The sequence below is a fragment of the Myotis daubentonii genome, chromosome 21, assembly GCF_963259705.1.
Source record: "Myotis daubentonii chromosome 21, mMyoDau2.1, whole genome shotgun sequence".
In the NCBI taxonomy this organism is placed as follows: Eukaryota; Metazoa; Chordata; class Mammalia; order Chiroptera; family Vespertilionidae; genus Myotis; species Myotis daubentonii.
The window spans coordinates 8,600,592-8,628,253 of record NC_081860.1 but is presented as its reverse complement, the minus strand read 5'-3'; the positions used below and the strand labels follow the sequence as shown (position 1 = coordinate 8,628,253).

Below are 27,662 nucleotides of genomic sequence, written 5' to 3'. Positions count from 1 at the left end.
ACAGGGTAGGAACTGAGGCATCCACGGATTTAAACAACTTCTCACTCAGAACTGGTTCTGCGTTTACTGCCTGTGAACACTGACCAAACTCCTCTTTTTGAAGTTCACGCCTTTGAATCTTGCCCGTGATGGCTTAGGGAAGCTCAGGGACTAAGTGCACCTGGATGAAGAGAACGCAATCCATGCAGACTAACTCCTGCGGTTATTTCCTACCAAAGTCACCCAGATTGATTGGCACCTTATGGTGTCCTTCATAGGGCCCACCAAGTATGTCAGGTTCCCCTCTTAATGCCATGAATGTGGCTGCAGCCCTGTGATGTGCTTTGACCCAATAATGTGGTGGGAGTGAAGACTGTCACTACTAACACAAGACTCTGGAATCAGAGACTGGCATTCTCTCTGTTCATTACTACTAACACCTAGAGGTTACCTACATGGTGACTGCACCTTGTTCATTGCTACTAACACCTAGCAGGTACCTACATGGTGGCTGCATCTTTATCCTGGAGAACCAGGGAGGACATGTGGCATCAACAAGAAAGAGACCTTTGCTGTAACCGATTTGGCTCAGTGGATAGAGCGTCGGCCTGCGGACTGAACGGTCCCAGGTTCGATTCCGGTCAAGGGCACATACCCAGTGGGGGGTGTGCAGGAGGCAGCTGATCGATGTTACTCTCTCGTCGATGTTTCTAACTCTCTATCTCTCTCCCTTCCTCTCTGTAAAAAATCAATAAAATATATTTAAAAAAAAAAAGAAAGAGACCTTCTTTAGTATAAGCCACTGAAGCTTTGGGGCTGTTTGTTACTATAATATCTAGGCAGTCCTATTGGCTGTGCGTTAATAATTCTGCTCTCCAGGAGGCAGCAGAGCCTAACATTAGAAGTCAGAGCTCTGTTATCAGAAACACATGGGTTTGCCTTCCAGTCCTGCTTGTATTTAACTCTACAATCAGGCAATTGATGTCAAGCATCTGAGCCTCAATTCCCTCTTCATAAAATCTCAGGTTGCAGAGAGGACTAAATGACGTAATAATGCATGAAAAGCATTGAATTCCAGGCCTGGCACATGTAGTAAACATTCGGTAGCTATGAGCTCCATAGCTTCAAAATGTGTACTGAATACAAACATTCTAACAATGTATGGAATCTCAACTTTTTGTTCTTTGTAGCATTTCAAATTTTGTTTTTAAACAAATAAAATTGGATTATATATATTCTCTCATAGCCTGATTTGTCTCTTAAATAATGTGATATCTTTATATTAAAAATAAAAAATCTGTTCCGGCCGCCGGTCGAGAGTCGGGGGTCGAGGCCACGGACACCTGAGCAACACGAAGAACCCGAGGAGGCGGCGGAAGGCGGGCGGGAAGAGCCGCGAGGAGGCGACTGCCATCTTGACCAAGGGCGCGGGCAAGAGCCGGTCGCGCACGTGGATGAGCGGGCTGGGGTTTGGGCTGCAGGTGCGGGGCCCGCGCGCGGGGGCAGGGCCGCCACTGGGTCCGGGGGTCGCGCCCTCCCGGCCCGCGGGCCCCCGAAGGCGCCTCCCGGCCGCCACCGGCGTCCTCTCCGCCGCCGCTATCCGCCTCCGCCGCCCGGCTGACACCAGCGAGTCGCAGCGCCGGCGAGGGCGGTCCTTCTCCGCCCGCGAGGAGCGTGGGAATGGGGCGGGGGGGGGGGGGGGGGGAAGGCTGCGTCTGCCCGGTGTTTTGCATACTGCACCCACAATACCCCGCGGCTCTAGGACGTGCTTGGACGGTAAAACTAGTCAATAGATGAGGGATTTACGTGATGAAAGACACCTGAAGTAAGCGCAACGGTAGGAGATGTTGTATGATGTGGCGCCGTAAGAAGCCAGGTCAAATGGAAGCGTAAACTATTATCGCTGTAACTGTAAAGGGAATTTAACTGTTGATCTTTAAATGCTGTACGTGCACAGACGCTGCTGTGCTCTGTACAAACCTGGTCGGGTGCCCGGCGACGCGGTGCTTTATATAAACTCACAGGCTTATTAGCCATGGGTAGGTGAGGGGCACACTTGCCATCGCACGTAGTCATGGCCCCGCCTCCTCCCTCGTGGCTTGATTTGGACTGAAGGTGAGGGCAGCCCGGCCTGAGGGTAGGGTGGTTTGCTGAGCCGAATTTTGGAGTTTTCTCATCTGTGACACCTGCCTTTATTTCTCCCAAGGGATTTTTTTATTTATGTCATCCTTCCCAACAGCCCCCTCCACACTCAAGATTGGCTGTGAAAGGCGTACCGCCCGCCTCTCCGGGCAGTGCGGGAGGAGGAGTCTGGCCGCTGGGCTCTGGAATCCCTCCGTGCCTGCAGCCATAAGGCTCCCCGGAGCGGGTCGAGTGTCCGGACTGGCTGCGTGGCCAGCTGCGGGCAGAGGGGTGGGGCCGGGCGGCAACCGACCACGGGGGGAGGTCCTGGAAGCGGAAGGCCTCACCGCCTGGCTCTTTCCTCCCTTCCCCGTGGTCGGATCCCCGCCCGCGCTGGGGCCGGGGATCCATCTGGCCCTCTGGGCCCAGTCAGGGGGGCCGGGGCCTGCGTGGGCCAGCCGCAAGGCCCCATGAGGCACGGCCCAGTCGTGCTGCTGGCGGCCTCGGGCATCGGCTCCCTGGCCCACAGCGGGTGCCCAGCGCAGGCTGCCACCGCCTGCTGCCCCCCCCCCCCCCCGTGCCGGGCCCACCCGGGCCGCGTGGACCCCCGGACCCAGTGCGGCAGCAGCGGCAGCAGAGTGGGGCGTGTGCCCTAGCCCGGGGAGGCCGCCATGCTGCAGTGCGCCGGCCTCGTGGGCCGGGCCTGCTCCGAGCGGATGGTGCTCTTCCGGAGCCAAGCAGCTCCGCTGGCCGCACCCCGTGTGCTGGGCCTGTGCCGCCCAGATGCGCCGCTGCGGGAGTCCCGGTCCGCCCGAAGGCCGGCTGCAGGTGCTGTGCGGGAGGGCCATCCTGCCTTGCGGCGTGTTTGAGCGACAGCAGCGGGAGCCGGGCGAGGACTGCGCCCTCCATCTTGCCTTGGGTCCTCCATTTTGGGACAGAGCCATGTGCTTCTTCCCGGAAGACGCTGCTGCTAGCCACACCCAGGATTTCTCTGGACTAACCAATAATAATCAAGGGAAGTGCACGCCATCACTATGACCACATCCTGTACCGACTGGCGCCTGGCCAATCGGCGGGGCCCACAGTCCCCTCTCCTGCCCTCACTCCACCCCCCTATAAAACCCCCTGTCCCATCAGGCCTCCCTCTCTTGGCCACTGGACTTTCCGTTGTGTCAGTGGGTCTGGTGAACGGGGAGCGCAAACCGGCTTGCATTAAAAGGACTCTTTCCTTTTGCAAAAAAAAAAAAAAAAAAAAAAAAAAAAAAAAAAAAAATCTGATAGCTGGAATATCTCAGAAATTTGAGTATCTTCCCATGATTGGAAAGGTTTCTGGTTATATTCTTTATGGGGCACAAGCCTGGTGTTCTGGCTGGATTCCCAGTGGTTGGGTGAGGAGTCGACAGTAGGCAGTTGATCCATGTTTCTCTCTTTCCTGTCCTATACTCTCTATCAAAAATCAAATTAACCAAAAAATCAGTTGGAGACAGCAAACCCCAGAAAATACCACCAGCCACATGAACCTAATGTTGCCATTTCCCAGCAGCACTCTGGCTCCGAAACACCAATATTCACAATGGTCAGTGAGTGATTTGGATCCTATTTACACCTGGGAGGCCTGGAAAGGTATATTACCTAACGGGCTATGATCCTAATGATGGCTGGAGTTAGCCAATGAAAGACCAGGAGAGGCATATTAACCAGGTGTACATGGGTAAGGGTGGGACTTCCTGAATCTACCTCATTGGGACTTCTTGAATCTACCTGGTGCTCATGTTGACCTCTTTGGTCTGTTCACAGAGACTGAGGCTTCCCAGCACCAGGTCTCCAGTAGGACAAGGCATCAGAGGCAGTATCTCCCTATGCAGTGGTGTGTCTGTGGTTTGCTGAGCCCCAACATGCCAGAATTTGGGCTTTTGTGACTCGTGGACTCCTTTCTGCTTACAGAGTTCGACAAAGACTCATCCAGTTAACCCTCCAGCCTGGCGTGTGGGCACCTCTGGGGTCCTGCAGTCCAGGTCGCACTGCCAGGAAAAGTGAGTAGCTTATGTGAGACAAAAGGTGTGATGGGCGAAAGAGGTTAACAGGTTACAATACCTCCATGTGGGGACGTGATGGCGTGACTAAACTAGGAGGATTTGGGAAACTCAGTGCTTGTTTTGTGTGTGTAGACAACAAAGAAGATGAGGCAGAGTTTTGCACGAGGAGTTTTACTTTCATTCTCAGGAAACTGGGGACATGAAAGGTCCTGACCAAAAGAGGGACGTTCTGTGAGGTAGTTCTTTAAACTTATCCCAAAGCAACTCAGAAGAGGAACAGACTAGAAGAGAGATGATAGCAGCTGGGGACAGGAGGCAAAAGTCCTATAAAAGATAAGCTAACTGGCAAGAGTGTGCATAGAGGACTGAGTCTTGAAGAATTGTGGTCATTTTCAGGACACAGGGCCCCATTGGCTGGGAAACGGTACTGAGCAGTCTGACCCCATGGATGCTGGGGTTGCTGGCCAGAGTCTCAGTAGATCTTTCTCTGAACACAGATTCCTGCAAATGCAGAGTCGTTTAAGAGTTCTGATTTGTATAACTGATATCAGGGCCTCACACTCTTACAGCTTTTGTGATAGTGGTATCCTGGGATTGTCTTGCCTCTGTTCTAGCACTTATATCTGGGGACCTTGATGAGACACCAAGCCCAGAACTCTAAGTACATGTCTAAGATTGTCTGAAATGATCCCTGTTTTTGGTAAACAGGGGAATCATATGTGAGAAGACCTTCCAGTCATAGGTTCCTATATGTATAAAGGCTTAGAGTGAAGACTGAGTTCATTCAGGAACCAACTGGTGTCCTTTTAAAAAAAATATGTTTTTATTGATTCTAGAGAGGAAGGGAGGAGGAGAGGGAAATAGAAAATCAATGATCGGAGAGAATCATTGGTGGGCTCACTCCTGCACGCCCCCCACTGGGGATTAAGTCCAGAACCCTGGCATGTGCCCCTGGCTGGAATCAAACCCGGACCCTTCAGTTCACAGGCTGGTGCTCTATCCACTGAGAAAAACCAGCTGGGGCTTGTGTCTATTTTCTAAAATAGGAACTGGTAACGATGGGACAGGAGTGAGGTCTAGAGGAGCTTGCGATACCGTTGGAGTCTGGTCTGCAGGTGATGGGAGTAATGGAAGAGTTGGAGCAGCAGAGGCAGGTGATCTGACCCAGGTCTCATTAGACTTCGGGTGGCTGAAGCATAACAAACCAAATGGCGGTGAGGGAGGTTGTAGAAAGTCTAGGATGGAGGTTGCTGTGGTGAGCATGATGGTTAGTGGCCCATGCTGGTGACTGTGGGGGTGAAATAAGCTGTTGGATTGTGGATTGGTGCTTTATCTGCGGCCAACTGGATTTTCTAATTTTGAGGCTGAGAGAGAGGTAAGAGCCAGGGATGATTGAAGGTTTGCATTTGGAGCTGCAGGTATGGAAGCACCATCAACTGAGATGCAGTTATTCAGAGTAGAATTGTAATGTTCATTGGGGATACCAAACTTTTCTTTTTTTTGTCTGTATTGGTGTGCGATATTTCAGAGAGCATTTCTTGAGCATCTGGTACTCAGGACAAGTTCAGGTTGAAACCTTCTTTAAAGTCGGGAGTGTAGTGACCAGGGTAGAGTTGTAGATCAAATTTTTAAAAAATTTTTTTCTGTATAATTGGAGAGCAAAGAGCAATTAAAACAAGATGAGAATGCAGCTGTTGCATCTTTACTTGTGAATCACACACCAGGATTGTGTTGAGAGCCTTGGTATGGTCAGTAGGCTGACTGATTTACATACGTGAATGAGTGGTCATATGAGAGACACACTGGACCTGTGAGAGAGGGCCTTAGATGATGGTACTTGAGTGCTGAAGGCTGTGACTGGTGAAGGGACCTCAAGTGCAGCACCAGAAGAGGTGGGCTCTGGATATCTGAGATTTGATGTGGTTCTCAATAGGTGAGGTTGAAGAAAAAAAAAAACAATCAGGGAGGGAGGTTATCATAGAAGGACTGAAGGCGCCTCATTGAGTGTGTACTATGAGAGTTGGTGTATAACTTAATTCAGTTTGAATTTTGCAGGCATTAACAAAACCACACTTACTGAGTAATGAGTAGGAAGTCAGGGAGATGACTATGGGGGCTGGGACTGTGGGAGTGTAGGTTTGAGAGAGTTATGGTAGAAAGAGTGATGTGAACTTGGAGAAGGCATGTGCATTCATGGCTTCATGGCCCCTGATATTGACATAAGATGGAATGATAGTGGATTAAATTTCTGGTGATGTTTGGATAATCTGATATAGTGAATTTCATATTAATTCCTAAAAAGAGGGTCTATGGTAGTGGTACATTCTTGGTCCGGAGATTAGGAGAAATATATGAGCAACCTGCATTTTATAGTGGAGGGCAGTTACAGTGATCAATAGGAATGAGAGAGCATACATCTGTCTCATCTAGGCTGGCATTGCTAAGGGTGAAGTGTAAGAGAGACATATATTACTGAAGAGGTGAATTGGAGTATTGGAAAAGAAGATGATGAAGAGAAATGGTCTAAGTCACAATGTATTTGTCTTAATTTTGGCATTTTTCCTCTGGGAATGAAGCTGTGTGAGAGATGTGTGTTTCAAAGACTTATGTGTGGCAGGAAGTGCAAAGTGATGGCCTCAGCACCCTAGGCTTGGTGTCAAAAGGGTGAAGTGCGATACCATAATTTTCAGGGACTTGGAATGAGAATGTAGGGAACAACAAGGTTATTGCCTGACAAAAACAGTGTGAAATCACTCACACTCTCATTATGGACAACATCTATCCATATCCTATATTCAAGACACCCACTCTATTCAAAGGGCACAGTGTGGCCAACATGTCGGTACTAGAAAGCAGGTATGATCTATATGCTCATTGTCCTTATTGTCGTGGGAAGACACCGCATCAGTAGGGATATAAGGAGTGAGTGTCTTTGATGAAACAAAGGCCTGATATCTTCTCTGTAGTCAGAAGTGTACGGAGCAGATGGATATAGAAGTTGGGGTGTATGATAAATGCAAAATCCTAGGAGAGAAGCTGATAATGGACTAAACTGTCCCCATTATGACAGGATATGAACTTTGAGGATGTGGCCATTGCCTTCTCTCCAGAGGAGTGGGGAATCCTTGATGAGGCTCAGAGACTTCTGTACTGCAAAGTGATGCTGGAAGTATTTGCTCTTGTATCATCTGTAGGTAAGACCCTCACATCTCTCCTAATGGACTGAGATGACCGCCTGTCTTCCTTTATATTCCACCTGTAGCTTTCTCTCTCCTACAGCCAGACCGTGGGCTCTGCAAATTGTCCTCACTCTCATGTGAAATGTGCTATGGATGCCAGTGCTGAGCTGTGTGGAGAGCCCTGAGTAATAGACTCCACAAAATTTTTTAAAACTATTTTCCTCAGAGAGTGAAGGATGTGTCTGGGAGCCAGGCATCGTACAGACAGCTTAATGAGTCCCCCTTGCTGTTTCTCTACCTGGGTGGGTGACTATGTCTAGATCCATGGCTTCCACTTCTGCACCTTTTTTCTGGAGAAAGGTTCTGGGTGACTGCCTGTGCCAGGTTATGTTCTTTACTTACATGAACCATGGGCTGTTCTTGTAAGACCCTCCTTCAATTGGTGTTTGTAATATTACCTTCCCTGAATACTATTCCAAGTCGATTTGCTCTGGACCAAGCTGGATGGTCACCTCTGTCATCTTTCATTAATACTTGGAATATTTCGGTTTTATGTATTTGTAGAGAAGTTGGTACCGGGAGAACATGCAGGATGGTCTCAGAGGAGGCCTGGCCCAGCTGAGTGGAAATTAGCAGAATGTATGACACAAGGGCTGTTTTCAAGTTATACCAGGAACCAGATCAATTCCATCACTGATCAGATGCATTTGCCACTGCCCACACCACATTTTTACCTTTCCCTTTACCTACTTTACACTTTCTGACATGTCATTTCACCTGTGATTTCCTAGCATTCTGCCATGTTCACCTTTGTGGCATATTTACATCACCTGCTCCTCTGCACTGCTGCCACCGCAGTATTCTTCAACATTGACCTGCACATGTGTTATGAGGTGCACACACATACTTAAGTAGTCCTTGAAAAACAGCTACTCATTTATTGAATTTTTCTTGAGATAAGAAATAAACAAAACTCTGAAGAGGTTGCCTATGTCACCTGCAGACAAGCCCTAGTGAACATGGTTAGCCTAAAGAAGGGCTGGAAGTCTTACCTCTCTTCCATGTGGTGTTTGCCATCTCTGTGTCATATTCCTGGTGTGATCTTCCTTCCGTTATGATCTTCAGAGGCCCAGAACTTCACAGAAGCCTCTTGTTAATCCTTCCTGCATATTTCTTCTTTTCAAAATTTTCATGGAACCACGGTGTGCCTGCCCACACCACTCCATCGCAGGCCGGCCCCGCCCCCTCCTCCAAGGCCCTGCCCTCCACCTCAGGCCTTGCCCTGCCCTCCACCTACAGTCCCTCTACAGGCCCCGCCTCCGCCACAGGCCCCGCCCTCCATAGAAGGCCCCGCCCTGCCACAGGCCACCCAGGGTGATGCAGTTTCACCGGTGGGACAGGGACGGTAGGGTAGGGGGATAAGAGATCAACCAAAGGACTTGTATGCATGCATATAAGCATAACCAATGGACATAAGACACTGAGGGATAGGGGAGGCTAGGGGACTGTGTAGGGCGGGGGGGGGGGGAAATGGACACATATGTAATACCCTTTGTATTACTTTAAGCAATTAAAAAAAAAAGAAAAAAAAGATATTTTCATGGAACCACGGTGTCATGGGCATCACATTTTAGTAATAGAACTTCCCTCTGTCACCACGATCAACATTCAGTTCCTCACCTTTTTTCTGTTTTCAGGTTGTTTGCATAAAAAGGATGATGAGGAGACCTGTTCTAATAGGAGTGAATGTACACAAGGAGAGTCACAGGTCAGGGATTCTAAGACAGCTCTAGTAACCCAGAAGAACCATCCATGTAAGCAGTGTTTCGCGGTGTTAAAAGACATTTTGCACCTGAATGAGTTACAAGCAGCACACTTGGAGCACAAAGGCTTCTTCAGTGAGGAATGTGATGTGTGAGAGACTTCTGTTCCAGTGTAAACCCTCACCACAAACAGAGGGATGCCAGGGGAAAGACGTCCTGGAAAGAAGCTACGGACAAGGCCTCATTTGTGAACAGGTGCAGCTTCGACTTATCAGAGGTGCCTTCAAACAACAGGGTGGTTGGGGAAGATTCCCAAACTTCCTCAGACCTTCTCCAGCACCAGGCAACTCATAACACTGAGGAGCCACACTGGGACAGTGAGATTTCACAGGAATTTCTCAGTGGAAAAAGTCCTCACCCGTGGGGTGAATGTGAAAACGCTGCCAGCCACAACCTCAATGTTGTTGAATGTCAGGGTGTGTGTTCTAGAGAGTGTGGAAAATGTAGGAAGAATTATAGACGAATCTTTAACCTCATTCGACATAAGACAGTTCACACTGGAGAAAAGCAGTATGAGTGTACAGATTGTGGGAAGTCCTTCAGTCAGAGTTCCACCCTCATTCAACATCACAGAGTTCACACTGCAGAAAAGCCTTATGAGTGTAGTGAATGTGGGAAATCTTTTACCCACAATAGTCAGCTCCTTATCCACAAGAGAGTTCACACTGGAGAAAAACCTTATGAATGTGGTGAATGTGGGAAATCCTTTAGAGAAAATAGTCGGGTCCTTATCCACAAGAGAGTTCACACTGGAGAAAAACCTTATGATTGTGGTGAATGTGGGAAATCCTTTAGGCAAAATAGTAGGCTCCTTATCCACAAGAGAGTTCACACTGGAGAAAAACCTTATGAATGTGGTGAATGTGGGAAGTTCTTTAGGCAAAATAGTCAGCTCTTTATCCACAAGAGAGTTCACACTGGAGAAATACCTTATGGGTGTAGTGAATGTGGGAAGTCCTTTAGGAATAATAGTCAGCTCTTTATCCACAAGAGAGTTCACACTGGAGAAAAGCCTCATGAGTGTAATGAATGTGGAAAGTCTTTTAGGCAAAATAGTCATCTCCTTATCCACAATAGAGTTCACACTGGGGAAAAGCCTTATGAGTGTACGTGTTGTGGGAAATATTTTCATCGAAAATATGGCCATATGAGACACCTGAGAGTTCACACTGGAGAAAAGTCATAAATGTGAAGGGAATGTTTCATTTTTCTTATCCAGAATAACAACAATGAAGGAGACTCTATGATACACAGTTGCCTTAATATGATCCCTTTTGATCAGGACATACACTCTGCTAGATTCCTCATAAGTTTCAGTTACAAGTGAGGCTTTAAGGAGCTACTTGAACTTGCGATTGTGCCCAGGCCTCCTATCCTGTTGATGTCCCTCAGGGTGATTGTGGCTGAAGTGATTTCACTTCTACCACTTGGCTCACCTGAACAGTGTGCATCAGTCACAATCCCTGTGTGCTCTCTTGTGCTTGAATGAATTCTAAATACTCTGAACTCTTGGCAGGATCTTCACTCCTTTCTCTCTGCCTAGGGAATGGGCCTGACCCAGGGTTAGTCCAGAACACCCATCCTCATAAAAGATGTGGTCCCTCATTCAGGGAGTTCGTGGTTCTCACATTATGCTGTGATGATTGTCTTAGGTTTTGTTTCAGCAATCTGAACACCGCTGGGTATGGTTTATGATATTTTGTTAAAGGTGTTTTTCCTGTTGTACCGTTCATTGTGATGGTTCTATTCACTGCGTGCAATGTTTTGAAAGCACTGTGGTGATTTGTCAGCATGTAAATGTGAACCAATATTTTGGGGACGTCAAATCTTCTTTGCTTTGGAAAGGAGAACATGCTGGCAGAAAATCATTCTTCATCCCCAACTGGTTTATTTGGTATTTCTGCCCAAGGAGTTGAAAGAAAGATTGCATAACTTCTTGGTCTTAATTTATATCCTGGTATCTTTGTTATGAGTGAGGCCATTAGTCACCCGGAACAAGAGGCCTTTGTGTCCTTTTGTGAACAATATGAATTATGTTATTTGTTCACAGTATGTATTACTTCATTCTTATCAATGTTTAGGGGAACTCCTTCCCACATACTGCAAAGAAGCCAAGTGCCATGAAGTTCAAAATTTCATAGTCTTCTGACATTTGTTGTAAGACTCTGAGGTGAACCTACCATTGAGACAGAAAGACTATTCATAGTGATGAGAGAGACTGCAGTAAATTCTATGGAAAGTGTCTCTTCTGAACATACATCAACAAATGTCCCTGGGCCTATCTCTTGTGTGACCTTTGTGTACAGACATTCTCAGCACCCCCAAAAATGTTTCCTGTAGCTGAACTCATTGGCAGAGAAAATAATTTAATGGGTTTGTGGATTCCCCTGGTCTCTGTAAGGTGTTCACCACAAAGTCATTTCTCAATATGTAAGAACTCAAAGCTACAGGAAGGATAATCCCATAATCACAGTCCCAGGATGTGTCTTTTGTAACCAGTCAACATTCCTGTGTTTTCCATTGCAGTAGTCTTCACTGCTTCCCAATATTAGCTGCCGCTGTAGCAATGATGTTCCTCTCAGGTTTAGAAACTGACGTACGAGAAAGTGCACTAAAGCTGTGAAGCCATCACACGTGAAATAATCTTATCTGTCACTATATACAAGGTGTGGTAAAAGTAGACTTTCAGTTCTGAGTACACAAAAAACAACTCTTATTCTTTTTAAAAAATATTTTTAAAAATACGTTTGTTTCATTTTAGTTAGGATGAGAGGAAGGCGGGTGTGGGGGTGGGGAGAGATAAGCTTCCATGAGCTCAGTCCCACACACACCTTACTGGGGACCCAGGCGGGTCTGTGCACTGATCTGGAATTCAACCAGGAACCTTTTAGTTCACTGGATGACACCCACCCAAATGAGGCACAAGGTGAAAGCAGAGTTTATTCCTGTATTTTTTATTTGTTATAATTTTCCATACCAACACCTCTAACACTCTTCATTTTCCTCTTGCCCTTTTATAATCCCTCTTTCTGACTTTCCCAATCATTCATGCAAGCATTCATTTTCCGTACTTTAGATTAGTTCATATTCTTCATAGTTTAGTATGTTCTATATTGTGTGTGCTTTTTTACAAACACTGGTATTCATAATGCTACACAGATATATTTTTTAAATATATTTCATTTGTATTCAGACAGGAAGGGAGGGAGAGAGGGAGGGGAGAGAGAGGGAGAGAGAGAGACATCAATGATGAGAAGAATCATTGATCCGCTGCCTCCTGCATGCTCCCTACTGGGGATCAAGCCTTCAACCCAGGCATGTGCCCTTGACGGGAATTGGACCGGGGACCCTAATGTCTGCAGGCCGACACTCCTTTATCCACTGAGCCAAACCAGCCAGGGCTACACAGATATTTTGAGATTCAACACAAATGCTTATGTGAATATTGAATTTGTTTTGTTCCTGATTAGTATTGCATTCTATGAATAACTACTTCATCTATTGATCTGTCTATAGAATTGGTTATTTCCAAGTTTGGGGTATTATAAATAAATCTGTTTGCAATATTTGCATTCAGTTATCTTTATAGATATGCATTCTACTAATCAAATTGTTGCAGTGTATGTGAATGTTTCACAATTTAACATATTCAGAACTGTGATTTAAAATTGTCATGCACTTTGCCTTCCCAACAATGCCCAGCATATAAAAATTCCAGTTTTTGTTCAACCCTGCAAGGACATGCAATGGTTAATCTTTTAAATTAGTAGGCCTGGAAATATCTATATATGAACATGCTTTTGCTTTCATTTCATTTCCTAAGAATTTATTGGTGGTGAACATTTTTTCATACATTTACTTCCATTGTCTTTATCTCCTTTGTTAAGGTGTAGGCTCAGAAATTTGCCTATTTTTAAAATTACTTATTATTTTAACCATTTTTAGGACAGCTCACAATCTAACATATATATTTGAATGTCAATCATTCCTCAATAACTGAATGAATTGTTGCTGTATGGAACTATGGGTTTTAAATACTGTAAGGAAAATGTTTTTCTCAATTTTTAACCTATGTACAATTTAAATCCACGTGTACCATATCCTAACAGGTTTTATATGCATTGTTAACATTCTCCACCACTCTTTTCTAAGTATAAGCATTCACTAATACATTAAGTGAAGTCTATGTTTGTAATCTTTATTAACTTCCCTCATGTAAATACCCTCGCTGTGGTTATTTTCAAAATGCCAAAATGATGGCAGTGAACAAGGATATGATAAGATATTTCAGTAGCAAATCATCATATTTTATTTCCAACATATTGATAAGATAGCAATCGGTATCCCCATGAACATCTATATATTTAAAAGCCTAATATGCAAATTGTCCACAGGAGAGTTTGTCTGGGAGACTGATCGCTCACTATGGCATGTGCTGACCACCAGGGGGCAGCATGGAATGAAGGAAAACCCCAGCTGGCAACCAGAAGGCCCAAATCAGTCCTGATTGCTGGCCAGTTCAAGGGACGCTACCCATGCATGCATTTTGTCCACCAGGCCTCCAGTTTATAATAAAATAGTAAAATAATTGGGAAATGCAAGTCTTACATATTTCTGTAAAGTTTTGTTTATATATTATTGATTTTAAAAATACATTTCAAAATGTTTTTATTGATTTCAGAGCGATTAGGGAGAGGGAGAGAGAGATAGAAACATCAATGATGAGAGAGAATCATCGATAGGCTGCCTCCCACAGGCCACTGACTGCATGGAACCCACAGTTCAGCATGTTCTTTGACCAGGAAGCTGACGATAGTCACTGTGATTGGTTTCGACAAACTGGATGAGAAAGCGGGTTCATGGCTGAACTGTGGGCACTGTGGCCGGACTTGACCTTCTCTGCAGGACGCCGCAGTTTGCCTTGAGCCCCAGACTACCTTCTGATGGGTACCTCTGTACCAGAGGGAACTTTCCAGAACTGAATGCAAATAAAAAGTCCAGTGGCTGACACTGTTGCTTAGAGATGTATTTGTAAGGTACTTTAGTATACTCACCACAATGATAGCACCCCAGAAGAAAATGACATACACAGAGGCAGTATGGATGATAAGCATCCATAGAATTTCAGAGGATCTGGCCAAAATTCACAACAATGGGACAGGATATGGAATACAAGAAATAGAATTTGAAATAATTAGGAGCCTCAGATGTTCACAATAAATCAAGCTTAATAAATCATTTTTAGAAAGCCAAAATCAACCTCCAAGATGCCACTATTGGGTTCCTGTGTTTTAAGCAAGACTGCAAGTCCTGGCCAGATAATGCAGTGGTTAGAGCTTTGGCTCCTGGAGCGAATGGTCTCTGCTTTGATTACGGTCAAGGGCAAAGACCTCAGTTACAGGTTTAATACTAGGGCCATGTCAGGGCAATAAGGGAGGCAAGCCATTGATGTATCTCTCTCTTGCGGCATTCCTATGAATTGCATGGCAGTAGTATTCACTGCTTGCCAACATTTTCTGCCACTGAGGCAAAGCTGTTCCTCCCAGGAAATGAGCACTGATATGCAAGAAAGCACACTTTTCTAACGTGTGTTATTTTCTGAGCCTTTACCTAGAGATAAAGCTGTGAAACATCACAGGTGAAATAATTTTATCTGTCACTATATTCAAGTTGTGGCATAAGTGAATTTTCAGTTATGAGTACACAAACCGCAGCACTTGTGCTTTTAAAAAATACCTTTATTTTATATTTTTAGGAAAAGAGGTGGGAATGGGGAGATAGATAAAAATATATGAGCTGCCTCCTGCACACTCCCTACTGGGGCCACAGGTGTGGGTTTGCACCAACCTTGAATTGAACCAGGACCTGTCAGTGCACTGGATGATACCCACCCAGCTGAGGTGTTTCTGTGCACAATATTAATTATAGTCTCTGGTCACAATAAGTATGACATAATCCTCAACAATGTTTAGGGGAATTCTTCCCCACATACACTAAAGGAGCCATGTCCTGTGATGTATGAAATTTCATACACTGGTGTCATTCTTTATATCTATTTTTTTAATTGATTTCAGAGAGGAAGGGACAGGAGAGAGAGATAGAAACATTAATGATGAGAGAATCATTGATTGGCTGCCTCCTGCATGCCCCCTACTGGGGATCAAACCTATAATCCGGGCGTGTGCCCCTGACCAGAATTGAACCTGGGACCCTTCAGTCTGCAGGTTGATGCTCTATCAACTGGGCTCTGGTGTCATTTTTTGTATGACTCTGAGGTTTAAATGTAACCACCAGTATGACAGAAACATTGCATTCATAGTGAGAGTGAAAGATTGCAGTGAATTAGATGAAAAGTGCCTCTTCACTTTGGTGTTATTGAATCAAATCAATCTTAACACTATTATTTTTTAAATATTTTTATTGCATTTTTGAAGAATGAGGGAGATGGAGAAACATCAATGATGAGAGAGAATCATTGATCAGTTGCCTCATGCATGCACCCTGCCGGGATGAGCTCTCCAACCTGGGCATGTGCCTTACCTGGATTCAAACCAGTGATCTCATGGTTCATGGGTCCACGTCCAAGCACCGAACCATGCCATGTGGCAATCTATTCTTTTTATTATTGATTATTGACTCTATTACAGATGTTCCCAATTTCCCCCATCTCCATCCCATTTGCCTCCCTCTACCCTGCCCCCACTGCTTCTAGGCACTCACCACATTATTGTCTCTGTCCTTGGGCTACCCATATATGATTATACTTTAAAAATATAATTTTATTAATTTTATAGAAAGGGAGGGAGAAGGAGAGATAAAAACATCAATGATGAGAGAGAATCACTGATTAGCTGCCTCCTGCACGTACCTTTATCCTAACTGAGAATTGAACCTACAGCCCATGTATATTCCCTGACCAGGAATAGAATCATGACCTCCTGGATCATAGGTTTCCGCTCAACCATTGAGTCGCAGCAGCTGCGCTATATTATTTAAAAATTGAAAAAACAATGTATTTATTGTGGCTAGTTTAAAGATGTGTCCCATTTTCCCCTGTGCATATATTCTTTGGGGGATCTCTCCCAGTCCTCCCCACGCCCCGCTCCTGGGAGATCTGCCAGTCTGTTCCAGTTAACCAGGCCTCTGGTCCCTTCTTGTCCTTCCCCAGGACCACTTGCTGAACCACATTACCTTTATTCACTAGGGTCATTGGTCTGGATGCTAGCCCTCCCCTTGGCGTTTGAGAAAACTACATTACCCAGAAAGGAATGGGCCCACGTGGGCGGAGCTTACGGGTGCTTTTGGTGTCAGTGCATCCGGTTAGGGCGGGACTTCCACCTTCCTCCTCCTGGCGGGCATTTTGACCTGTTCAGTTCAAGGACTCACTGGCTTCAGCCCACTGGACGTGAGTAGGAGGAGGTCTAGGAGGCAGCGTCCTTGCTGTGCGGGGTGTGTCTGAGGCTGGTTGAGCACCAACAGGCCGGGATTGGGGCTTCCGTGCCTCCGGGACTCCTCTCTGCCCACAGCGTTCCCGCAGCCTGACCCCGTTTAACCCCCCAGCCTTGGGGACCGGCGCCTCTCAGGTCCCGCCGCCCAGGAAGCCGCATCCAGAACAGTGAGTCTCTCCTGGGTGACACAGGGTGTGATGGGGGATGAGGGCCACAGGCTGCAATGCCACCTTCTAAGGACATGGTGGTGGGGCTGAGGCAGGAGGATTAGGAAAACCCGGGCCTGTTTTGGGTCTAAAGGCAACAAAGAGATGAGGTGTGGTTTTGCACGGGGAGGTTTACTTTCGCTCTCAGAGCGCTGGGAGCATAGATGGTTGTGAAAAAAGGAGGGACATTTTGTGGGTAAGTTTCTAACTTTTCCTGACATTGCTCAGAGGAAGGACAGACTAGAAGACAGAGGACAGGAAGGTGAAGTCCTGTAAATGGTCAGGTAACTGGCAAGAGTGAGCACTGAGGACTGAGCCCTAAGATAACACAGGCATCTGGAGGGCACCTGGACTGTGGGGTGGACGAGGGCACTGAGCAGCCTGAGCTCATAGATCCTGGCGGTGTTTGCCAGGCTCTCAACAGACCATTTTCTTTACATGAATTCCTACGAATGCAGAACAAGTTGGGTGTACCGGACGGTGAAAATAATTTCAGGGCTTCACACTCTTGTGGCCTGTGAGATAGTTGTGTCCAGGGGCTGTCCCGCTGCTCTTGTATCCCTTGGACCTGGGGACTTTGAACACACACTAAGCCCAGACTCCTAAGGTCATGACTAGGGAGGGCTTCATGTAGTGGACCTTGTATTTAGCAACCAGTGTACTGAGTGGTAGGTCCTGCAGGGCATTGGGTACAGATTGTGCAAAGGCTTATAGTGAAGAGTGAGCTGATTTAGGAACCCGCAGTTACTTAAATAAACATATATATATATATATATATATATATATATATATATATATATATATATATATATGTAAATTTTAGATATAGAAAGGAAGGGAGAGGGAGAGGGACAGAGAAACACGGATAAGCAAGAAACAAGGATTGGTTGCAGCCTTCACAATCCCTATTGTGGATCTAGCCTACAACCAAGGCATGTGACTTCACCATTGCATGGGTCTATACCAGTGATGGCGAACCTTTTGAGCTCAGCGTGTCAGCATTTTGAAAACCCTAATTTATCTCTGCTGCCGTGTCACATATAGAAATATTTTGGTCTTTGCAACCATAGGAAAACAAAGATTTATATTTTTGATATTTATTTTATATATTTAAGTGCCATTTAACAAAGAAAAATCAACCAAAAAAATGAGTTCGCCTGTCACCTCTGACACGCTTGTCATAGGTTCGCCATCACTGGTCTATACTCAACCGAGACCCATCAGCCAGGACTTTAGATCACTTTAATATAGGAGCCCTGGCCAGTCTAGCTCAGTGGATGGAGCATCGGCCTGTGGACTGAAGGCTCCCAGGTTTGATTCTGGTCAAGGGCACATGGCCAGGTTGCAGGCTTGATCCCAAGTAGAGAGCATGCAGGAGGCAGCCAATCAGTGATTCTCTCTCATCATTGATGTTTCTATCTCTCGCTCCCGCTCCCGCTCCCTCTCTGAAATCAATAAAAATATATTTAAAAAAATATATAGGAAATCATGGTCAGGTTGGTACCGGTAGTAGTAGCTCAGAAGGAACAGTGTGAGCCTGAGATCTAGCTTTCCAGCTGGGGCCACTGTGGAAGGTGGGTATCACAACACAGCAGAGAGATAGAAGTTGTCATGTAGAGTGTGGGGGAGAGGTAATCATTTTGCAGTTGCCAAGGCCTTTAAAAGAGAATGGACCGGATATTATTTAGAGGCTGAAGAGTTATTCAAACAAAGTGAGACTGGGTCTGGTACATATTAACTTCTCCAAATACTCACCAGGATTTTGTTGTGACCCTTGGTGTGGCCTGGTTTTGGAGAGTTGCAGACAGTCTTGTGGATTAGCTTAGAGGCTTGAGTGGTCATCTGTGAAACTCACTGGGCATGGTCAGAACGCCATCGGGTGTGGGACTTGAGTGTCGGTTAAGTGAGAGATGTTGGCAAGCATTCTCTGGACAACAAATGCTGAGTTAACTCAGATGCCAAGGAGAGAACAGTGGGGGCTGGGGCTGAGGGAGGGCAGGTGTAAGCTACTAGTGGAAAAGAGTGATGTGCACTTGAAGAGGGAATGTTAATTGATGACCACAGCCCCCTGACATTGACATAAGAGTGAATGACGAGCGAGTCCATTTCTGCTGGTGACTGGATGATTCAATACAGCGAATTTTAGGGTGATTGCCTGTACTGAGCGGTGTTTTGGTGCTACATTCTAGGTACAGAGCTTCGTTGCCATTTAAGTAACCACCTGCCTTTTGTTGTTGGGGGTGACACACAGGTTGATAGGAATGAGATAGCCTACATCAGTATTACCCAGGCTTCAAAATCTCCACTGGAATAGGTAAGGGAGAAGGGTAAGGGGTAAGAGATTATGGATGTGGTGAACTATAATTTTGGAAAAAAGTGATTAGGAAGTAATTTGTCCTCACCACAGTAAATCTGCATTACCTTTGAAGTTGTGCTTCTGAGAATGAAGCTGTGTGAGGGAAGTGTTGTTGAAAGAATTCTGTGCAACAGGAAGTGTAAAGCTATGGACGCAGTACCTTGGGATAGAGGTTAAGAGGGTGCAGTGTGATGCCATGTATTTGGTGTCTTTGAGAAACAATATGAGGGTATTGCCTGAAAGACCAGTAGTATCAAATCACTCACACTGTCTTTATGGCCAGCATCTCTCTTTAACCTATGGTTTTGACACCCACTCTGCTGATAAAAGTCAGTGTGGTGTACACAGGAGTCCATAGCTCAGGTGTCTTATCTGCCTTTATTATAGTGGGAAGACAAAATGTCAGTAGGAATATAAGAAGACAATGGCTTTCATGGGATGAAGGCCTGGTATTTTCTCTGATGTGTGGAGTGGACAGAGCAGATGGATGTGGAGGGTGGGGAGTATGACAGACTAAGAATCTTAGGAGTGAAGCTGATCTTGGGCTGTATTGTCCCCATTATGACGGGATATGAACTTTGAGGACGTGGCCATTGTCTTCTCTCAGGAGGAATGGGGGCTCCTTGATGAGGCTCAGAGACTTCTGTACTATGATGTGATGCTGGAAGTGTTTGCACTTGTGTCATCTGTAGGTAAGAACTGGATGTTCTCCCAGTGTCCTGAGGTGATGACCTCTCTTCCTTTATTCCTCAGGCAGAGCTTTCTCTCTCCCACAGTGGAAACATGGCCTGTGCTAATTTTCCCCACTGCCTTGTCAAATGTGCTGTGGCTGCCAGGGATGAGCTTGATGGAGAGCCCTGAACAAAGGACTCCATGAACATCCCTAACACCTGTTACCTCAAGGAGTAGAGGAAACAGAAGAGTCAGGAGTCTTGCAGTGAACTTCCTAGGTCCCAGCTTGCACTTTCTCCTCATGGGAGGCTGACAGTGTCCATATGCATTCCTTCAACTTCTGTACTCTTTCTCTGGGTAACGGTTCTATGTGGCAACCTGGGTCATGTTATGGCCTTCACTTACATGAATTATGTTCTGCTCTTTTAAGGCTTTCATTCAATTGTTTGTAATATTCTCTTCCCTGAATACTATAGCAAGCTGTGTAGCTCTGGCCCAGTGATGACTGCTCACCTCTTCATCACCTGTTTCTCTGCACTGGTGCCTCTGCAATCATCTGCAACATTGGCATGCACATGTGTTATGAGGTGCACATATGTGTTAATTAGTCCTCAAAACCAGCTACTCCTTTCTTAAATTTCACTTGGAGTAAGAGGGAACTAACCTCTTGCTCAGCTTGCCCCCTTCCCCAGTCAACAAGCCCTGCTGAATGCTGTTAGTTGAAAGATTAGCCGGAGCTCCATATTCTAATCCATGTGGTGCTTGCCATTTTTGTGTCATATTTCTGGCGAGGCCTTTCTGTTTGTGATCTTCATTAGCCCAGAAAGTTATAAGAGCCTCTCATTAATCCTTCCTGCACATCTCTTGTTTTCAGAGAATTGCATGTACCAACTGTGATGTGTAACACACCTTTGCAATGGGAATTCCCCCTGTCACCACATTGAACATTCATTTCTTCACCCCTTCTCACTTTTCAGGTTGTTGGCATAACATGTGTGATAAGGAGGCCTGTTCTGGTCAAAGTGTATCTATACAAGGAGAGTCACAGGTCAGGGCTTCTAAGACAGCTCCAGCCACCCAGAAGACCCTTCTGTGTACGCGGTATTTCTCTGTGTTACAACATATTTTGCACCTGACTGAGTCAGATGTAGCATATTTTAAGCAGAAAGCATTCTGTAGTGATGCACGTGTTGGAGACATCTGTTTCAGTGCAAACCCTCACTGTACTGGGCTGCATATCTGGCACTTCGGCCAGAAGGAGCGCGCTGTGCTGCCTGTTCCTGAAACACATAGATAGGAAGGTACTGACATCAGGTCAGGCCTTGAGATATGGTCTCATGGCCCCTTCCCGGCACTCTGTACTCTCTGTTCCTAGAACACATAGATAGGAACGTAGTCACTGTATGATGCTATACTGTGTCGAGAAGTAATTATGTAAACAAGGCTTTGTAACTTTGTGGTTTTTGCAAATAAAAATGCTGTAATTCTTGTAGTCTGGGCTGCAGTTCGGCCTCTGCTCCGGCAGGGTGTAACTGTAGTCGCTGGCCATTGAATTCGGGGCTGCAGTTCAGCCACTGCTGGCCAGCTTAATAAAGGCTCTTAAATTTAAATTCTGAGTCGGTGGTCTGTCTCACTGAGTGAACCCATAACTTTTGGAGGTCCCAGCGAGATACCCCACCCACATCCCTGTGGGGAACGACTACCAAGGAGGCCTCCAGTCTCCGTTCCGGGTTCCAGGGAGGTGGAGGAGACTCCACCCAATACTTTCAATTCGGAAACCGAACCACCTGGACTCTCGAGAGAGGTAAGGAAGACCAGTCGTTAAACAGGAATTGGGACGGCCCATAGAAGGACCCTTATAGAGGGCTGAATGCAGCGGTACTCATGGTCCAGACCCGCGGCCACCATGGTGGCCGGGGTCTCTGGTTTGTGCCGCTTTAGGCTGCACCGGGTTTGTCTGTCTGGTGTTTGTTATCTTGGTGTTTGTTGTCAAAAAGTCATCTGCTTCTGTGTGCACCCCGCTGCAATGTTTTTTGAAAAATTTTCATGACTTCAAGGAGTGAGCTGCAGGTTCTGGGCAACCTTCGGTTGCATTTGTCTAGTTTGTTTTGTCTTTGTTCTTTGTTGTCTTTGTCTTTGTCAAAATGGGTTAGGGTCAGTCGTCTTCTTCGACCCCCTATCAATTAGGCGAGTAGAAGGGGAGCTTGATCACCTCCCAGGAAACCATAGAGCTCCCTTAGGCAATTAGTCAGGAATTGGTGGAAGTCAAAAACTTAGACTGTCTGGTGTATGAATATAAGATGAGAGTCTGTGTGAAGCGAAAGCTACTTTGTGCTGTCTGGCTGTACACATGAGAGTATTTGTTATCTCTTTCTGTTTCTCTATCCACTGAGCCAAACCAGCCAGGGCTACACAGATATTTTGAGATTCAACACAAAAGCTTATGTGACTATTGAATTTGTTTTGTTCTTGATTAGTATTGTATTCTATGAATAACTACCTCATCTATTGATCTGTCTCTAAAATTGGTTATTTCCAGGTTTGGGGTATTATAAATCAATCTGTTTGCAATATTTGCATTCAGTTATCTTTATAGGTATGCATTCGACTAATCAGACTATTGTAGTGTAGGTGGATATTTCACATTTTAACATATGCAGAACTGTGATTTAAAATTGTCATGCACCTTGCCTTCCCAGCCATACCCAGCATATCAAAATTCCAGTTTTGTTCAACCCTGCAAGGACAGGCAGTGGTTAATGTTTTTAAATAGTAGGTCCGGAATTATCTATCTGTGAACTTGCTTTTGCTTTCATTTCATTTCCTAAGAATTTTTGGTGGTGAACATTTTTTCATACATTTACTTTCATTTTCTTTATCTCCTCTGTTCAGATGTTGACTTATAAATATGCCTATTTTTAAAATTACTCATTATTTTAACCAATATCAGGACAGTTCACAATCTAAGACATATATTTGAATTTCACGCATTCCTCAATAACTTAATGACTTCTTGCTGTATGGAACTATGGGTTTTGAATACTGTAAGGAAAATGTTTTTCTCAATTTTTAACTTATGTACAATTTAAATCCACATGTACCATATACTTACGGGTTTTATATGCATTGTTCACATTCTCCACCACACTTTTCTAAGTATAAGCATTCAGTAACACATTAAGTGAAGTCTAGGTTTGTGATCTTTGTTGACTTCCCTCATGTAAATACCCTCTTTGTGGTTAGTTTCAAAATGCCAAAATGATGGCCATGAACAAGGATATGATAAGATATTTCAGTAGGCAAGTCATTATATTTTATTTCCCACATATGACAAAGTAGCAGTCGGTATCCGCAAAAACATCTATATATCTAAAAGCCTAATATGCAAATTGTCCCCACAAGAGTTTGACTGGGAGAATTTTCACTCATATGACATGTGGTGACCACCAGGGACCAGCATGGAATGAAGGAAGTCCCCCGGCTGGCAGCCTGTAGGCCCGATTAGCCCTGATTGCTGGCCAGGTTTGGGATGCTAACCATGCATGAATTTTGTGCACCAGGCCTCCAGTTTATAATAAAATAGTAAAATAATTGGGAAATGCAGGTGGTAAATATTTCTTTATACTTTTTTTTACATATTATTGATTTTAAAAATACATTTCAAAATGTTTTTATTGATTTCAGAGAGGTTAGGGAAAGACAGAGATAGAAACTTCAATGATGAGAGAGAATCATTGATAGGCTGCCTCCCACAGGCCACTGACTGGGGTGGAACCCACAGTTCAGCATGTGCTTTGACCAGGAAGCTGACGAGAGTCACCGTTGTTGGTTTTGACAGCCTGGATGAGAAAGTGGGGTCATGGCTGAACTGTGGGCCCTGTGGACTATCTTGTCCTTCACTGCAGGAGGCCTCACAGTTGTGTGAGATAGTTCTTTAAACTTTTCTGAAAGCAGCTCAAAAGAGGAACAGACTAGAAGAGAGATGATATCAGTTGGGGACAGGAGGCAGAAGTCCTATAAAAGATAAGGTAACTGGCAAGAGTGTGCACTGAGGACTGAGTCTTGAAGAAATGTTACCATCTCCTGGACACATGGGCCTATTGACTGGGAAATGGTACTGAGCAGTCTGAGCCCATGGATCCTGGGGTTGGTGGCCAGAGTCTCAACAGATCTTTCTCTGAACACAGATCCCTGCAAAATCAGGGTGGTTTGTGGAACTGATATCAGGGCCTCACAGTCTTACAACTTCTGAGATAGTGGTGTCATGGGATTGTCTTGCCTCTCTTCTGGCCCTTATATCTGGGGACCTTGATGAGACACCAAGCCCAGAATTTTAAGTACATGTCTAAGTTTATCTGAAATGATCCCTGTTTTTGGCAAACAGTGGAATCAGTTGTGAGTAGACCTTCCGGTCATAGGTTCCTTCATTTGCAAAGACTTAGAGTGAAGACTGAGCTCATTCAGGAACCAACCGGCGTCCTTTAAAAAAAAAGTTTTTATTGATTCCTGAAAGAAAGGGAGAAAGAGAAATAGAAACCAGAATGATCAGAGAGAATCATTGGTGGGATGACTCCTGTAGGCCCCCCACTGGGGATCAAGCCCACAAGCCTGGCATGTGCCCCTGATGAGAATCAAACCCAAGACCCTTCAGTTCACAGTCTGGTGCTCTATCCACTGAGCAAACCAGCTGGGGCTTGTGTCCATTTTTTTAAAATAGGAACTGGTAACAATGGGACAGGAGTGAGGTCTAGAGGAGCTTGTGAAACTTTTGGAGTCTGTTCTGCAGGTGATGGGAGTAACAGAAGATTTGGAGAAGCAGAGGCAGGTGATCTGACCCAGGTTTCATTAGACTACCGGTGGCTTAAGAATAACAAAGCAAATGGCTGTGAGGTAGGTGGTAGAAAGTCTAGGATGGAGGTTGCTTGGTGAGTATGATGGTTAGTGGCCCATGCTGGTGACTTTGCGGGTGAAATAAGCTGTTGGATTCTGGGTTTGTGTTTTATGTGCAGCGAAGTGGATTTTCTAATTTTCAGGCTGAGGGAGAGGTAAGAGCCAGGGATGACTTGAAGGTTTGCATTTGGAGCTGCAGGTATGGAAGCACCATCAACTGAGATGCAGATATTCAGAGTACAAGTGTAATGTTCATTGAGGATACCAAATTATTTTTTATCTGTTTTGGTGTGCGATATTTCAGAGATTACTTCATGAGCATCTGGTACTCTGAGGAGAAGTTCAGGTTGAAAAGTCCTTTAAAGTCGGGGTATAGTGAGCAGGGTAGAGTTGTACATCATCTTTTTAAAAACTTTTTTTTGCTGTTTAATTGGAGACAAAGAGCAATTAAAACAAGATAAGAATGCAGCTGTTGCATCTTTACTTGTGAATCACACACCAAGATTGTGTTGAGAGCTTTAGTGTGGTCAGTAGTCTAATTTACATACGGGAATGAGTGGTCATATGTGAGACACACTGGACCTGGGAGAGAGGACCATATGTGATGGAAGGTGGAGTTCATTCTGATGATATCTGGATAATGTGATATGGTGAATTTCAGATTAATTCCTGAAAAGAAGGTTTATTGCAGTGGTACTTTCTTGGTCCAGAGATTAGGTGAAATATATGTGCAATCTGCCTTTTGTTGTGGAGAGCAGTTGCAGTGATCTATAGGAATGAGAGAGCATACATCAGTGTCATCTTGGCTGGCGTTGGGAAGAGTGAAGGGTAAGAGAGAAATACATTACTGAAGGGGAGAATTGGAGTATTGGAAAAGAAGACGATTAAGATAAACCGTCCAAGTTATGACGTATTTGTGTTACCATTGGCATTATGCCTCTGGGAATGAAGCTGTGTGAGAGAAGTGTGGTGCAAAATTTATGTGCGGCAGGAAGTGCAAAGTGATGGCTCAGCACCCTAGAATTGGAGTCAAAGGGTAAAGTGTGAGGCCAAAATATTCAGGGTCTTGGAATGAGAATCTAAGGAACAACAAGGTTATTGCCTCACAAGAACAGTGTCAAATCACTCACAATCTCATTATGGACATCATCTCTCCGTACCCTATGTTCATGACTCCCACTGTATTGAAAGGCACAGTGTGGACAACATGTTTGTAGTAGAGAGCGGGTAGGATCTATACGCTCATTGCCCTTATTGTCGTGGGAAGACACTGCATCAGTAGGAATATAAGGAGTGAGTGTCTTTGATGAAACAAAGGCCTGATATCTTCTTCGTAGTCAGAAGGGTAGGGAGCAGATAGATATGGAAGTTGTGGTGTATGATCAATGCTAAATCTTAGGAGAGAAGCTGATAATGGACTAAACTATCCCCATTATGACAGGATATGAACTTTGAGGATGTGGCCATTGCCTTCTCTCCAGAGGAGTGGGGAATCCTTGATGAGGCTCAGAGACTTCTGTACTGCAAAGTGATGCTGGAAGTATTTGCACTTGTATCATCTGTAGGTAAGACCCTCACATCTCTCCTAATGGACTGAGATGATGGCCTCTCTTCCTTTATATTCCACCTGTATCTTTCTCTCTGCTGCAGCCAGACCTTGGGCTCTGCAAATTTTCCTCAACCTCATGTGAAATGTGCTATAGATGCCAGTTCTGAGCTGTGTGGAGAGCCCTGAGAAATAAACTCCACAAACTTCTTTAACATTATTTTCTACAGAAACTTCAGGATGCATCTGGGAGCCAGTCGTCTTACAGACAGCATAATGGGTCCCACTTGCTGTTTATCTAACTGGGAGAGTGACTATGTCTAGATCCATGGCTTCCACTTCTGCACCTTTCCTCCAGATAAAGGTTGTGGGTGACTGCCTGTGCCCGGTTATGTTCTTTACTTACATGAAACATCAGCTGTTCTTGTAAGACCCTCCTTCAATTGGTGTTTGTAATATTACCTTCCCTCAAAACTATTCCTAGTGGATTTGCTCTAAACCTTGGCTGGGTGGTCACCTCTGTCATCTTTCATTAATACTTGGAATATTTCCGTTTTATGTATTTGTAGAGAAGGTGGTACAGGGAGAACCCTATTTATTTTTCACAGGGTGAACATGCAGGATGGTCTTAGTGGAGGCCTGGCCCAGCTGAGGGGAAACTAGCAGAACGTATGACACAAGGGCTCTTTTCAAATTATACCAGAAATCAGCTAGATTTCATCACTGCTCAGATGGAGGTGCTACTGCCTACACCTCATTTTTACCTTTCCTTTTAACTACATTACACTTTCTGACATGTCATTTCACATATGACTTCCTAGCATTCAGTCATGTTCACCTCTGTGGCATTTTTACATCGCCTGCTCCTCTGCACTGTTGCCTCTGCAGTATTCATCAGCTTTGACCTGCACATGTGTTATGAGGTTCACATACATACTTAAGTAGTCCTCAAAAGAGAGCTGCTCGTTTATTGAATTTCTTTTGGAATAAGATATAAACAAAATTCTGCAGAGCTTGTCTATGTCACCAACAGACAAGCCCTACTAAACACTGTTAGCGTAACGAAGGGCTGAAAGTCTTACCTCTCTTCCATGTGGTGTTTGCCATCCTTGTGTCATATTCCTGGTGTGGTCTTCCTTCCTTTATGTCTTCAGAGGCCCAGAACTTCGCAGAAGCCTGTTCTAAACCTTCCTGCACACCTCTTCTTTTCAGAAAATTGCAGGAAGCCGAGGTGTCATGGGCAAAACACTTTTGTAATGCAACTTCCCTCTGTCACCAAAATCCACATTCATTTCCTCACCCTTTTTCTGTTTTCAGATTGTTGGCTTAAAAAGGATGATGAGGAGACCTGTGCTTCTCAGAGTATATATATAGAAGGAGAGTCACAGGTCAGGGATTCTAAGACA

General features: G+C 45.1%; 1 pseudogene; it reads left to right on the top strand.

The window, feature by feature from the left end:
* LOC132223057 (ADP/ATP translocase 3-like) overlaps positions 1-27,662 on the top strand; it is a 274,530-nt pseudogene that overhangs the window by 1,499 nt on the left and 245,369 nt on the right.